Source organism: Geotrypetes seraphini, chromosome 4, assembly GCF_902459505.1.
Source record: "Geotrypetes seraphini chromosome 4, aGeoSer1.1, whole genome shotgun sequence".
Classification (NCBI taxonomy): domain Eukaryota; kingdom Metazoa; phylum Chordata; class Amphibia; order Gymnophiona; family Dermophiidae; genus Geotrypetes; species Geotrypetes seraphini.
Genome location: NC_047087.1, coordinates 296,471,221 through 296,487,609, shown reverse-complemented (window position 1 = coordinate 296,487,609; position 16,389 = coordinate 296,471,221). Strand labels below are relative to the sequence as shown.

Here is a 16,389-nt window from a genome sequence, read left to right as displayed (position 1 = left end):
GATATCGAGACCGCAGGAGGGAGGCCGACTAACTGTTTCCAGTAACTGGCACTAAATATCTGGTCTATAATTGGTCGGCTAAGTTGATTTTAAGCACTGGCCGGCTACGTTATAGCAGCCAAAGACAGACCAGCTATTTATACGGCCCGATTTGGCCACTAAATTTAGCCAGTCAGCACTTACAATTGGCGGCTATTGTGCAATATAGCCAGACATGTTTTAGCTACTATCCACTAATATTCAGCAGAGATAGCCGGCCATCTCCACCTGAACATTAATGTTGCTCGATTCACCGATTCACTTCAATGAATCAATTTGAATCGATTCACTTTAAAAAAAAAAAAAAAAAGTGGATTCAACTACTTAGTGAGTCCTTCAGTCTCCTGCTACATCTGGGTCTCCTAAAGCAGCAACTATGGTGGCGGAGGCCAGCAGGCAGAGATAGGCAGTGAATAGGCTACTCTTTGTCTGCCCCGCTGGGTCCTTCCCTCTGCCACAACACTGATGACATCACTGATGATGCAGCAGAGGGAAGCCCTGTTCTCCGCCCGCCTGCTTCCTCCACTGCTGCTGCTACTTTAGGAGGCTTGAAAGTTGAGGTCTCATGGGGGGAGGAGGGTCGATCGGGAAGTGCTGCATAGAATAGGAGGTATGGAAGGCTGCTGCACAGGGGAATGGGAGGGATGGAAAGCTGATACACAAGTGGATAGGAAGGAGGGATGGAAAACTGCTGTACAGGGGGGAGAGAAGAGAAAGGAACAATTGTTTGACATGGGGTAGAGGAGATGAAGGAAGAGAGGCAACAAAGAGGTAGAAAGGGATAGGGTTGCCAGATTTACTCTTTGAAAAAAAGAGGATGGCTGGACCTGCCCCATTCCGTCCCCCAGTCCCGCCCCGTTCCGCCTCTGGCTCCACAGGAACCTCCCCCCCCCCAAGAATCTCCCTGAGCTCGAAGGCCGCATTTGGAAGCCTTTACATATGCGTAGACGTTGACGCAATGATGTCACATGCATGCATGTGTATGAAATCATCACCGTGATGGCCACACATGTGCAAAGTCTTCCAGACATGGTCTCTGATCTCAGGACTTCCAAAACCCGGACAAATTGCTGGGTTTTGGAAATCCCTCTGGGCGCCCGGAAAGTCCTCTAAAACAAAGGCATGTCCGGGTTTTCCCGGACGTCTGGTAATCCTAAGAAAGGAGAGGGAGAAATCCTGCATGTGGTAGAGGGGAGGGTTAGGGAGAAGAGAGAGGGAGAAATGTTGGACTTAGGGTCGAGGGCTTGAAGAGATGGTGCATGGGGAGAGAGAAAGAAATGTTGCCCATGATATGATATGGTTCAATCTCAGGAAAGGATTCACGAAATCTACCACACTGACCAAGGTTCTCAAATTCAAGGACACAAACTTCCAAGACATGGGAGACTTCGATCACCAGGCACTACAAAGCCAAGCAGACACCGACAGCGTGGAAGAAATGTGGTCAACTCTGAAAGCCACCATACAGGAAGCAACAAACCGCTATGTTAAATCAGTGAGCAAACGGAGTAGGAACAACAAGCCACAGTGGTTCTCTACGGAGATCTCGGACCTCATCAAAGAGAAGAAAAAAGCATTCATCTCTTACAAACAATCAGGGACACAGGACTCTAGAGTAGAATATCTGGCCAAGTCAAGAGCCGTCAAAGCAGGCCGTCAAAGAGGCCAAATTCCGCATGGAGGAGTCTCTAGCAAAGAACATCCAGAAAGGGGATAAATCTTTCTTCAGGTATATCAGCGACAGAAATAAGAACTCGGGCGGGATAGTACGTCTCAGAAAACCAGAGACTATGTGGAGACGGACTCGGATAAAGCCCAACTGTTAAATAAATACTTCTGCTCAGTCTTCACCCGCGAGGCGCCGGGAATCGGCCCTCAGCCACAAACAAGGGTTAAACCAGTTGACCCGTTTAGTAATTTCAAGTTTACACCCAGCAGTATCTACTGCGAGCTGTCCAAAATCAAGGTCAACAAGGCGATGGGGCCTGACAACTTACACCCTAGGGTGCTCAGGGAGTTGAGTGATGTCTTGGTGGAACCGCTATCCGCACTCTTCAATCTCTCCCTTAGTACAGGTAACATCCCGATGGACTGGAAGACGGCTAACGTCATTCCACTCCACAAAAAAGGCTCCAGGATGGAGATGGCAAATTACAGACCAGTGAGCCTCACATCAATAGTGAGCAAACTAATGGAAACCCTAATCAAACACCAATTGGACAGGATCATGGACGAGGAGAATCTACAGGATCCCCGCCAACATGGATTTACTAAAGGGAGATCCTGCCAATCCAACCTGATCAGCTTCTTTGACTGGGTGACGAAGAAGCTGGATGCTGGTGAGTCCCTGGACATCGTCTACCTGGATTTCAGCAAAGCATTTGACAGCATACCACACCGTAGGTTGCTGAGCAAGATGAGTTCTTTAGGATTGGGCGACACATTGACCAAATGGGTTGGGAACTGGCTTGGAGGTAGGCTTCAGAGAGTAGTGGTGAATGGCACCCCCTCCGAAATGTCAGAGGTGATAAGTGGAGTGCCACAGGGCTCCGTCCTGGGCCCGATCTTGTTCAACATCTATATAAGAGACTTGACAGAAGGGCTCCGAGGTAGAATAACATTATTCGCCGATGATGCCAAACTAAGCAATGTAGTGAGCAAAAGCACAACAGACAAAAATTCAATAGCAGACGATATGATGCATGACCTACTTCTACTGGAGCGCTGGTCTAGGTCCTGGCAACTCAGTTTCAATGCCAAAAAATGCAAAGTCATGCACCTGGGGAGCCGAAATCCATGCAAGGTTTACACCCTAAATGGCGAGATCCTGACAAGAACTGAAGCGGAAAGAGACTTAGGGGTGATTGTCAGGGAAGACATGAAATCTGCAAACCAAGTGGAGCAAGCTTCATCCAAAGCAAGGCAAATCATAGGTTGCATACGCAGGAGTTTCGTCAGCTGCAAACCGGAAGTCATTATGCCACTGTATAGATCCATGGTGAGACCGCACCTGGAGTACTGTGTGCAATTCTGGAGTCCGCATTACCGCAAGGATGTGCTGAGACTGGAATCGGTCCAGAGAATGGCCACCAGGATGGTCTCGGGACTCAAGGAGCTCCCATATGAGGAGCGGTTAGGGAAGTTGCAGCTCTACTCACTCGAGGAACGTAGAGAGAGGGGAGATATGATCGAGACATTCAAGTATCTTACGGGCCGCATTGAGGTGGAGGAAGATATCTTCTTTTTCAAGGGTCCCGCGACAACAAGGGGGCATCCGTGGAAAATCAGAGGCGGGAAACTGCATGGTGACACTAGGAAGTTCTTCTTCACTGAAAGGGTAGTTGATCGCTGGAATAGTCTTCCACTCCAGGTTATTGAGGCCAGCAGCGTGCCAGATTTTAAGGCCAGATTGGATAGACATGTGGGATCTATCCGCAAAGATAGATAGGGAGGGTCATTAGAGTGGGCAGACTTGATGGGCCGTGGCCCTTATCTGCCGTCTATTTCTATGTTTCATGATAATTACATTAAAATACATTTCTAGACCGCAATACCTTCCAGATCGATGTGGTTTACATCATCAACAGAGAAATACAAGAAAAATATCATCTTCCTCACTTTCCTAAGAATTTTACAAAAAGAGATATCTTTGTTAGTTTTCAGAAATGCATATATGAAATCGAAGAAGCAAACAAAATACGCAATTCCGAATTCCCACTAGTAGCCTGATATGCAATTGATCTTATAAAGACATCTCGTACTGGAGGGAACACAAGCAGTGAAGTTATCCTTAGTGGACGAACCACCTTAAAAATGTAAATTGTTCCAGTAAATAACCAGGTGCCTGACCATATACGGCTTTATAACAGAGCGTCCCAAATTTAAACCAAACCCTGGCCTCAAAAGGCAACTGATGGAGTTATCTGTAGTATGGAGGTGAGAAAGGGAGAGATGCTGCATGGAGGGGAATAGAGAGGCTTTTTCCCAGGGAACAAGGCAGGGAAAGAGAGAGAGAGAGATGGTAAACAGTGGGAAAGAAACAGAAATGTTAGATATGGCAATGGAAGAGAAGGTACAGAGATGGTGAGCATGGAGAAAGAAGAAAACATCAAATGGGCAGGAGACCGTGGCGAGCGAGTTAACAGAAGACAAACAGAAACCAGAGCCTGGGACCAACATGATTTGAAGCATAAAGTGACTAGACAACAAAAGGTAGAAAAATAATTTGATTTTCTATTTTGTAATTACAATATGTCAGATTTGAAATATATATCCTGCCAGAGCTGGTGTTAGACAGCGAGCCTGAGCAAGGTTCTAACAGAGAGAGATCCTAACCTATCCTACATACATCCAAATCGAACTTAGAAGTATGTTTTGAAAATGCCCCTCTTTGTACATACAAGTTCTAACATTCTCCTGCACTCACCTGCTAAATGATTTTGATTTCCCAGTAGATAGCCTGCTTTCATGAAGCCTTTCATAGAGATTACTAGATTTCAGATCTTTGCCTTCCCTTTGTGTGGGGCTAGAGAAAGCTTGCTAATACAGTATATTGTAAACTGATTGGTGATCTGTATCATAAATTGCTCTCAGTTCTTGCTAATTTTAGAGTAATTTTTCCTTCATTGACCAGACACTACTGAATGCATCATCCTCTAAGATGAGACTCAACCATTGTTGGATGCATGGATGTTGAGGTTCATGCAGTGGGGGCCCTTTCAGAGGTTTGAATATTCCACTAATGAAGTGAGTGGAGATGATGAGAACAACTAATTCCTTTAAGAGAGAAGACATGCGGATTGATTCCTCTGTAACTTTAGATCTCATTGTACTTTTCTTATTGGCAAGCATCTTCAAGGAGGTTCTTGATCTCAGAGCTGTGGAAGACTTGATATACTGGATACAGTCCCATAAATTGCTCGTTCTGTTGCATGGTAAGGTGATTTTAGTTCTCTTGAGGAACTGAGATTTGATTATAGTTTGTTTCAGAAAACCTAGGTCCTTTAGAATTTGGCTTGTAGTCCAAGTTGCTCGAAAGATATCTGTTCTGATGTGTACAGCTAACAGATAATTTTATAGCTCTTCCATCACTCTGCCCTCTATCTACCCCTTCATTATGGGGTCCTTTTATTAAGGTGTGCTACATGCTAAGGCGCCCGTTATATTCTATGGGTGCCTTAGCACATGCTAATCTTTAACGTGCGCTAAATTGATTAGCGTGCCTTAGGACCTCTTCTATTAAACCGCACTGGCGGTTTTAGCGCCAGGAGCCACCCTGAATGACCCGCGCTGCTCCAGACGCTCGTAAGAACTCTATGAGCGTTGGGAGCAGCGCGGGCCATTTAGCGCAGCTCCCCATGCTAAAACTGCTAGCGCGGTTTAGTAGAAGAGGGGATTAGTAAAAGGACCCCTATATGAATAGTGTTGGGCTGGCTAAAGGATTTTTGGTCCAACGCTTTCTGTAAGGCTGTTAAAAATACATGGACGTTATACATTCACTGGTTGGGTGTATTCTTGCTCTCTCCCCTTCACTTTGCTTATCATAACTGCAGCATGCAAAAACTGGAAGACCATGCCATAGTTGAAGTCTAATCAGTATGTATAAATTTGATTATTAGCCTTGTTTGACATTGAAGAGCAGGGCAAAACTTGTAATTAGAAAATGTATCACTCCTTTGCTCTAGTTTTGGTTGACAGAAAAAATAATTGTAGTTTTGCCCTGTTGTTTATTCCACTGAAACTAATGAGCTATTTTAATTAATAAATCTAGAATAATTTTTCCACTGGAGGAAAATTGACAGATTTTTTTTTTTACTGGCCGTGACAGGATTTCCAAGAACAGAATGACAAAAATCTCTATAAAATCTGCCTAATACAGAAGTGCATTGCATTGATTAGTCATCAGTGACTATGATGTCAGATCTGAAACCCACATTAATCCTTTGGAAATAGCGAACTATAAATTCTGAAAATAAAAATAAATGAATCATGCAGTTGTGATCGCCATTCTTCTGTACAAAACTGAGATGTGGGCAACATACAGGAGACACCTCAAGATTCTGGAGCAGCCCCATTAATGCTGCCTGAGGAAGCAAATACGATGAGCATTATAACGCTAATAAGAACATAAGCAGACCAGGGTCAGACCAGGGGTCCATCATGCCCAGCAGTCTGCTCCCGCAGTGTCCCCCCAGGTCCAAGACCTATAAGTGATCCTTTACCTAAACCTCTTATTCCCTAATCATTTATTATCCTGTATAGTAACCCTCTATCTATACCCTTCAATCCTCTTCTCCTTCAGGAAGTCATGCAATCCCTGTTTGAAACCCAATGTCGTACTCTGTCCTATCACCCCTTCTGGAAGCGCATTCCAGGTGTTTACCACCCTCTGAGTGAAGAAGAACTTCCTAGCATTCGTTCTGAATCTGTCTCCTTTCAATTTTTCTGAATGCCCTCTTGTTTTTGTTGTCCCCGCTAGTCTGAAGAATCTGTCCCTCTCCACCTTCTCTATGCCTTTCATGATTTTATAAGTCTCTATCATGTTCCCTCTAAGTCTCCGCTTTTCCAGGGAAAAGAGCCCCAGCTTCTCTAGCCTTTCAGCATATGGAAGGTTCTCCATGCCCTTTATCATCCTTGTTGCTCTTTTCTGGACCCTCTCGAGCATCGCCATGTCCTTTTTTAGGAATGGCAACCAGTACTGGACGCAGTATTCCAGATGTGGGCGCACCATCGCCCGATACAGCGGTAGGAAAACTTCTTTCGTTCTGGTAGTGATACCTTTTTTGATAATGCCCAACATTCTGTTCGCCTTCTTTGAGGCCGCTGCGCATTGTGCTCCAGCTTCATTGTTTTATCCACCAATACCCTCAAGTCCTTTTCTAGGTTGCTTTCCCCCATCTAACGTCAACTTTCCTGCGCTGTCCTTGCCATCTAGGTACTTGACTGGAACAACGCTTGAGTTATTTTAATCATACTTAAAACTGGTTTTAAGAATGGAAATTCTACCTATGCATACTCAGGTTATATAATTTAGTGCCAGTCAGTGGCGTACCTAGGGTATGTGGCACCCGGGGCCCATCATTTTTTGACACCCCCCCCCCCCCCCTCATGTAAAATTTTTTTTTTTTTTTTTTTTTTTGCAATAACCATGAAATGGAATAAATGGTCAGAATAGAAACAGGCAGTGAAAATTTTCTTTTTTTTTTTTTTTTTTTTTTTCCAAAGTATTTTTATTGAGAATGGCAAAAGGTCCAGACAAGCAACCATGGTCTGTACAGAAACTTATACATTATCAAAAAGAACACAGAATGAGAGTAACAGCAACAACAAGCATGAACAAGCCTCTCCCAAGAGAAAATTGCCAATGAGAGGCATAGCAATACACAACAAAAGGCCAAAACTTGGGGCAAGCAAACAAATCCCACCCCAGAACCCACAAGAATAATAAGCCGGACTAGACCCTCAGCCATATTTTATAATGAAAAAAAAACCCCACAAGCAACAACACCCAGACCGCTCACCAGACACACCAATCCGCACAACAAGCACCCAAGAAACACCCAGCCACCACCCAGACAAAACTACCAGACACACCTACCCCACCAAGCCCAGACCCAACCCCCCCCCCCCCAGAGAGGGCAAGCGCAAAGTGGACCGTGAAAAGGGCAGCTGCAGAAGTGGAAAGCCCCAGATAAGTAGGTTAGCTAAAGAAAGCCCACAGATAGAAGAAATCAGGATAACAGAAGTTCCAACAAATGCTCCCACAGAAAATTTTCTTTTATTGAACCTCATTTATGTAACCATTATTCCAAACATAACATAACATAAATTATGTCTGAATTGTCATGACATCAGAAGTACATATGGAGTAGTTGCAGGTGATGCTTGGGACAGTTCTGATTATGTTAGTTTGGTTTTATGTGTTTTTTTAATAGAAGGGTTTTTATTTCTTTTTTTAAGGTTTTGTAGTTTGTGGTCGAGGTCAATAGGTTGTAGAGTTGGGGTCAAGTGTTGTAGCTCGAATGGCTAGGAGGTTGTCGAACAGTTTTTTTCTTTTGACGTTTTTGGTTGGAGGGTGTGTGAATGGTGCGTGAGTTCTCCTATGTCTGTTTGAAGTGGATTGAATTATTTAGCTGAAGAAATTAGTTACCCCCCCCCATTCCACACACATTAATTCTCTTCCATTTTTGTTCCCATTATAAAAAAACACTGATAAGTTCCCAGGAAAAAAATACATTAAAATAAGAAGTGAAAACAAAGGCCCCTACAGATGAGAACATAACATAAGAATAGCCTAACTGGGTCACACCAATGGTCCATCATGCCCAGTAGCCCATTCTCATGGTAGCCAATAGTGCTGCCCGATTCAGAGAAAAATATTTCATTCGATCCGATTCACCCTGTTGAATCGATTTTTCGATTAGATTCACTGTTAATGACACCGCTTTTTAAGTTTAAACAAAGTATAACAATAAATTTCACAACAACAATAAATTTCACAAAGTACTTAAAAAAAAAAAAATCACATTTTTCCATTAAAGCAGTTCTGGAGACATTTGCTTGAACAGTCTTTTTTCCCAGTCCATAAGCAAGCAATATGAAAAAGATTTCCTTAATTATCTACTCAAACATTTTTGCTATTTACTTTCATTGTACCTATACTATTATTCAGTAGAAAAAATGGACTTAACTGTGCAGGAAATGAATCTCCTCATACACCCACCATATAGTGCAAAAATGTGCAAAGGTCTGTTTTTTTCTTTCGATCACTACATAGCCTAATGCCACACAAGCAGCGCTGTTACAAACATATTCTGAAGGTCAATGCTAAGGTTGACAAAGTTTCCTTCCTTGGACCAGAAGGAGATACTGACAAACCACTGGAAGAGATTCTAAAACAACTACCCAGAAATAACACCCAAAGACCCACTCAGTGTGTGAACCAGTTGAGTGGAGTGGACTAACTGGGGGTGGAAATGGGCCCAGAGTTTGCTCAGCAGAATTTCCCAGACTACCTCTTCCTCTCAACACACTGACATGCTACCACCACCACCAACACTAGGAACACCTCACCGAGTATGCCAGCAATGCTTATAAACTTAATAAAACACATTATTATATTTTCTTATAAAGCATATATTTTAACTGAACTCAGCCTTGCCATTCACAAAAATAGAAAAGTTCCCATTTCAAGCTGTCTCATGTACACTTTTCAAATCTAACATATTGTAATCACAAAACAGAAAATAAAATTATTTTTTCTACCTTTTGTTCTCTGATCAATATTCAAATCTTGTTGGTCCCAGGCTCTTGTTGTCTTGCTTGCCAGGGTCTCCTTTCTCCGTGCTAACCATCCGTCTGCCATCTCTGTTCTCCCCTTCCGTTTCCCTTCCCTCTCCCGGAGATCTGGCATCTTTCCTTTTTTTTGTCTCCATCCACAGATTCACCTTTTCTCAACTCCCCACCACCCCAGGATCCACCATCTCTCCCTTTCTGTTCCCAACTATCCTCCTATCCAGTATCTCTATCCCCCCTCCACACCATCCCCTGTTTCCAAGTTCTCTCCCTTTCTGTTCCTTCCCTCCCTAAATCCCATTATGCACCATCTCTCTCCCACTCCTCTGTTTTTAGACCCATTATTTCTAACCCCCAAAGTCTGGCATATGCATGTATCTTTGAACCCCCCCTTCCCTCTCTCCCTCTGTGTACTTTTACACCAGGACCCCCCCTCCCCCGAAGGTCTGTCCCCCCCTCCGAAGGGCTACACCCCACCCCTGAAGACCTGCACACCCCCGAAGGACTTTACCTCCCACCCGAAGGTCTGTCCCCCTCTGAAGGCCTAAACCCCACCCCTGAAGGACTGCACCCCCCCCCGAAGGCCTGCACTCCCTTGAAGGTCTGCACCCCCCCGAAGGCCTGTCCCCCCCTTGAAGGCCTGTCCCCCCCCCTTGTAGGCCTGTCCCCCCCTTTAAGGCCTGCCTGCCTGCCTTTCCCCCCCTTGAAGGCCTGTCTCCCCCTTGAAGGCCTGCACCCCCCTTGAAGGCCTGCACCCCCCCCTTGAAGGCCTGTCCCCCCCCTTGTAGGCCTGACCCCCCCCTTGTAGGCCTGTCCCCCCCCCTTGTAGGCCTGTCCCCCCCTTGAAGGCCTGCCTGCCTTTCCCCCCTTGAAGGCCTGCACCCCCCCTTGAAGGCCTGTCCCCCCCCTTGTAGGCCTGCCCCCCCCCTGGTAGGCCTGTCCCCCCCCCCTTGTAGGCCTGTCCCCCCCTTGAAGGCCTGCCTGCCTTTCCCCCCTTGAAGGTCTGCACCCCCCCAAAGGCCTGTCCCCCCCCTTGAAGGCCTGTCCCACCCCCTTGTAGGCCTGTCCCCCCTTTAAGGCCTGCCTGCCTGCCTTTCCCCCCCTTGAAAGCCTGTCTCCCCCTTGAAGGCCTGCACCCCCCTTGAAGGCCTGCACCCCCCCTTGAAGGCCTGCACCCCCCCTTGAAGGCCTGCCTGCCTTTCCCCCCTTGAAGGCCTGCACCCCCTTGAAGGTCTGCACCCCCCCAAAGGCCTACCCCCCCCCCCCGAAGGTCTGCACCCCCCTGAAGGCCTGCCTGCCCCCCTTGAAGGCCTGCACAGGCTGCACCCCTTGAATGTCTGCACCCCCCCCCCCCGAAGGCCTGTCCCCCCTTGAAGGCCTGCCTGCCTGCCTGTCACCCCCCCCCCCTTGAAAGCCTGCTTGCCTGCCCGCCCGCCCCACCCTGAAGGCCTGATGCCCCGACCCACCCCGAAGGACCGCTCGCCCCCCTGGCCTCCCCGCACCACCTATGAACAGCCGCAGCAGGATCGCGAAGTCAGCGTCGGGTACCAGCCCTAAGGGGGTGTTCCCGGCCTTGCCGTTCAGTCCCCCGCCATCCCCGAAGGACCGCTCGCCCCCCTGGCCTCCCCGCACCACCTATGAACAGCCGCAGCAGGATCGCGAAGTCAGCGTCAGCGATCCCTGCTGCTTCCTGCGCCACGGTCCCGCCCCTCCTCTGACGTCAGAGGAGGGGCGGGATCGCGTCGTAGGAAGCAGCGCAGGGATGCTGACGCTGACTTCGCGATCCTGCTGCGGCTGTTCATAGGTGGTGCGGGGAGGCCAGTGGGGCGAGCGGTCCTTCGGGGGTGGCGGGGGACTGAACGGCAAGGCCGGGAACACCCCCTTAGGGCTGGTACCCGGGGCGGCCCGCCCCCCCCGCCCCCCCCTAGGTACGCCACTGGTGCCAGTTAATAATTGGTGCTAACTGGCATTAAATTGCAGTTACTTACATAATTGTACTTTAGTTGGTTTTCTATAACCCTAGGAGTCGATATTCAAAGCAATTTAACTGGGTCAGGCTAAACAATAGTAAAATAATTTTCTTTTCAGTTGTGAACTATAGGAAAGACGATAGTTTAGAGCAGGGGTAGGGAATTCCGGTCCTCTGGAGCCGTATTCCAGTCGGGTTTTCAGGATTTCCCCAATGAATATGTGTGAGATCTATTTGCATGCACTGCTTTCAATGCATATTCATTGGGGAAATCCTGAAAACCCGACTGGAATACGGCTCTCGAAGACCGGAGTTCCCTACTCCTGGTTTAGAGTGAGGAATGGCCAATTTATAGGAAAGGTGTTCTGCAATATGATTAAATAAATAGTTACATATAATTGGATATCCACAATTAGAACGTATAATGCTCATAGTGCCAAAGATGCAGGAATTTGTACTCAGTTTAACTCAGGGGTGTCCAATGTCGGTCCTCGAGGGCCGCAATCCAGTTGGGTTTTCAGGATTTCCCCAATGAATATGTATGAGATCTATTAGCATACAATGAAAGCAGTGCATGCAAATAGATCTCATGCATATTCATTGGGGAAATCTTGAAAACCAGACTGGATTGCGGCCCTTGAGGACCGACATTGGACACCCCTGGTAACTGCAAGTGTGATCGGGGCATATTTTGAGCTGAGTTCTGATTTACAAACATTCTTTATAAAATGTGTCTATTTCCTGCAATTTTATGAAGACGCAGAGGCACTTCCAGCTATCATTTTAAAAGGGCTATTTGCATTGGAGATGTGCACAAACCGATACTTAAAAGTTTATTTTACATATATGCCTAAGTTTCCATTTTACAAAGCTAGGATATGCACATCAAAAATCATATGGCAAAGGATTGTGGTCTGGTTGTGTTTAAGGCATACAATAAAGAGGACGGTGGGAAATTCTTCAAAAACTAAGAGAATAAAGCAAACCCACTAGGGCACGCCTAGAAGACAGATGTTTATTGGTGGACTGCCCTGTGCCCAATCAGGTCAGTGAGCCCACTATTTACAAAGACAAACTGCAGACCTCACAGCATATCCTGGAGAAATGGTGGCCGAAACGTCGGTTTCTACCTGACAAGACGCAGCGAGACCCGGAAACCTGCAACAAGCACGATGCCAGCTGCGGAAACCCCGAGAGATTATTTATACATGTTTATTCTCCATTTCGAAGGGGAATAAATGTCGATGACCTAACAGATCAACATCAAGATTTATACCTGCTACTCCAACCGAATAGCATTCCTCTGGGGAGATTAGGGAAGGTTTCCCCCTTAATTCCCCAGTGCCTGTCTTCCCCCAAAAAGCCAGCTGGCAAGGGATGCCAGTCTCTGTGACGGCATCAGGAAATTACAGGTTTATATTTCCAAACTGACTACGATAAACACATTTATGCACTGGTTTTCAACCCACTGAGATTTGCTACATGGATGCTTATGACCCACGAACTCGGCACATAAAAACCCACTTCTCCTGTATTTTAGACCATATAACATAACATAACTTTATTCTTCTATACCGCCACGATCAGACGATTTCTAGGTGGTTTACACCGAAGAGAGTTGGCAGTCAGCGAAATACAAATGACAAATAGCAAAAGTACAACATATTTCTTAAGAATAGTCAGAATAAAATTATTGTAGTTGGTATAATTTCTCTTTAGGAAATGAATCTATTAAACAATACAGTCTCGATTTCTTTCTGAAATGCGCCTTAAGTCAACCTGGCTCCATTAATGTAGTTACCTAACCAAGACCAGCCTCTACATCAGCAGATTCTGTTCCCAAATACTTGTGGTACTTGAAATGTCCTGACTTGGACATCTCAATTTTGACTTCTATGTCTTTTGTAAGGTCCTATCCCAGGGGTACCCAATACGTCGATCACGATCGACCGGTAGCTTGGGAAGGCGACCTTCTCTTTTTTCCCCCCCCTGACTGGCCCGCCTCTTGAAGAACGCCGGCTAATCAGAGTGCTGGCAGGGCGGGGTGAAGGTCGGTGGGGGATGGAGCTCAGCGCACCACAAGAAATAGAAGCGCCTGTTGATTGAGATAAGAGCCGAGGCCTAGTGCTGCCCGATATACAATTTTAAAAACCCAAAAATCGGCCTCCCAATCAGAGGCGTACTAGGGGGGGGGGGGGTGTGGTCCACCCCGGGTGCACGGCTTGGAGGTGTGCACAGCCGTCCGGGTCCTCCTGCCCTTCCTTTCCCCCGGTCCACGCTCGGGGCTCGCGCCTGCCTGGTCCTGTTGGTTATTGCGAGACTCGCAGGAGTTGGCGGCACCATTCGAGCGGTGGCGCGGGACCAGGCAGGCGTGAGCCCCGAGCGCGGACTGGGGGAAAGGAAGGGCAGGATGACCCGGACCTGGCCGGCTGTGCACCCCTCCAAGCCATGCACCTGGGGCGGACCGCTGCCCCCTTCTAAATCCATTGTGCTTGTCTAGGTTCCACTAGAACTTTTTTCCTTTTGGCCCCCTTCCCCTTGAACTATGACCCATCTTCCCCTCTACACTGAAGTATCTTTTATTCGGTTCCACTAATGAGCATTGTGACACATGGTGCAGTTCTTGGAGGTATGTCTCTTCTGTATTTAACTTCCTTGTTCCTGCGGGGATCTACAAAGGGGACGAATGGGAGACGGCCGGTGGCAGGTGGTACTTTAGCAATTCTTGCAGGTTGCCATAGGCCTCAGGAGCTGTCTTCCCTCTGCCGTGGTCCTTCCCCTCCTCTGAGTCAGAGACAGGATTGGGGCAGAGGGAAGACAGCTCCTGAGGCCTATGGCAACCTGCAAGGATCGCTAAAGTATCAGCGATCCTCTCTGCAGACTGTTCCCTGCTGGAATTAGGTAAATGGATGTGGGGAGGGCAGGCCTTTGGGGGGGGGTATCTCTCCAGTTTCCTTTGGCTGGGAGTACCTTTGTATTTATCATGGGTTGCCAACGGTACTGTTAATCTTTTGAAAGGGGGGGTCCTGGGGGTTGGTATGAGTAGGGGAGGTTGTCTTTTTCTCTGTGCTACTTGTGTTTGTTGGTTATTGTTGGCTTTGTATTTTTGTATTCTGTATTTGCTGTATAATAAAAAACAGATTTGAACATAAATACAAAGTACACTCGGTATGTATATATCTATATATATATGTTTAGCATTTTTATTGTTGGTAGATCATTTTGACTTGGTCATTTTAAAAGTAGCTCGCAAGCCCAAAAAGTGTCCTATCCCATCTATGGGCAATCTCATATAAAATGTTCTTATAAAGCTTTTATTGCACGAACAACTGGCACTACTGCATGTCTATGCTGGAAATTTCAGAAATATAACTGCTGTGCTAACCTTTGGAAATGTAACTCTAGAGCAGATGGACCTTATGGTCTTTATCGGCTGTCAAAGTATCTAAGCTTCTTACATACCGATACAGAAACAACCAGTTAAATGCCACGTAATACATGGCTGCAGAGAACAAAGATTGGAATTCAGTGTAACAGTCCTGCTCGGTTGAAAATCAGCCAAATGGCAATCCTGCAATTTACTCAAACAGCAAAACTTATAAACTGATTTACAGTTTGAAGCCTCTGGGACTGCATCGTTCTATAATATTAGACATTCCGGCTTTTACAGCAGCCAACCTTTGTGTCCTGTCCAAATATTCCAATGTGCCTTTCACTGTAGAATTGACAGGGCCTTAAAGGTCCCTATGGTAAAGCACGCCACATGGTTTGTAACTTGGTATCAATTCACAGTGCTGTACAGTCTGTGAATGAATGCCTAGCCCCTCAGGATCAAAATGGTAATTCGAGCCATATAGCTTGGCTGGTGCGGAGAATCGCAGGCGTGTGCAGTTCAAATAATGTAGGACTGGAACATACCCAGTAATTAAATGACAGCCTTAGCAACCACTTTGGGGGACATATTGTTATTCATAGCCTCCAGTAAATGCATTGTGTCATTTTCCTAGGTCAGGGGTAGGCAATTCTGGTCCTCGAGAGCCAGAGCCAGGTCAGGTTTTCAGGATATCTACAATGAATATGTATGAGATGGATTTGCATGCACTGCTTCCTTGAGATGCAAATCTATCGCATGCATATTTATTGTGGATATCCTGAAAACCTGACCTGGCTCCGGCTCTTGAGGACCGGAATTGCCTACCCCTGTCCTAGGTGAAAAAGGTGCACACCAACAGAATCAACGTTGCCGATTCCTTCTCTTTCATCGCCTACCCCCACTGTGCCCCTGCCCAGGAATTGTCAATCTGTTCTAGGAGGCATTTGTGTACTGCATGGCTGCCTCTTCAGCCATTATTATTCCTGCCTGAAAGTTTATGGTGATGAAAAAGAAATCCACCTACTGAGTTTTGGATGCTCCTTGGTGCCATGTGAGGGTAATTTTATAACACGTCATCAAACAGTGTAGCCACTTATGATAATATATATATATATTCTATTTCTTTATCTTATCTCTAACTTTTCTATCTCTAATGGGTTCCTTTCTTAGTTTATCTGTATTAGATCTGTAATATAAGACTCAGGATCTCTGTGATAGACCAAAGTCTCATCTCCATTCACCAACAATGAAAAAAATTCACTTGGTCTTCATGGAGCGTCTCCAAGTTCTCCTGTCAGCACTGGAGCCTCATGGCCTTCTAACATGACGTCAGCATTCTTGGGACCCGTCTTGCACTAACCTTGGACAGGCCCAACTTTTCATAAATTACGTATTTTCCAAACTGTACCTGTCGAGATGCCCATTTCTTCAGCTATTCAGGAAACTAATTTGTCTGCCTGACAAAATTAAATCCTTGACTTTCTTGCACATTTCTGTGGAAGTTGCTTCCACAGACCATCCAGCGTGAGGGTCATCTTCAATGGACTCTCTTCCCCACTTAACTGCTTGCTCCATAATTTTACTTTGTAGGATAAGGGGGCAGACTCACCATAAACTGCAGTCATGCTTTCATGGATCTCGTTTGGCTTTTTCCCTTCTTTTGTGAGAAATTTTATCACTGAATGGTGCTCTAAATTTAGCAGTTTCTTACTTG

General features: G+C 46.2%; 1 protein-coding gene across 3 annotated transcripts in view; it reads right to left on the bottom strand.

The window, feature by feature from the left end:
- NEURL1 (neuralized E3 ubiquitin protein ligase 1) overlaps positions 1 to 16,389 on the bottom strand; it is a 374,377-nt gene that overhangs the window by 36,742 nt on the left and 321,246 nt on the right. The window lies entirely within an intron of this gene.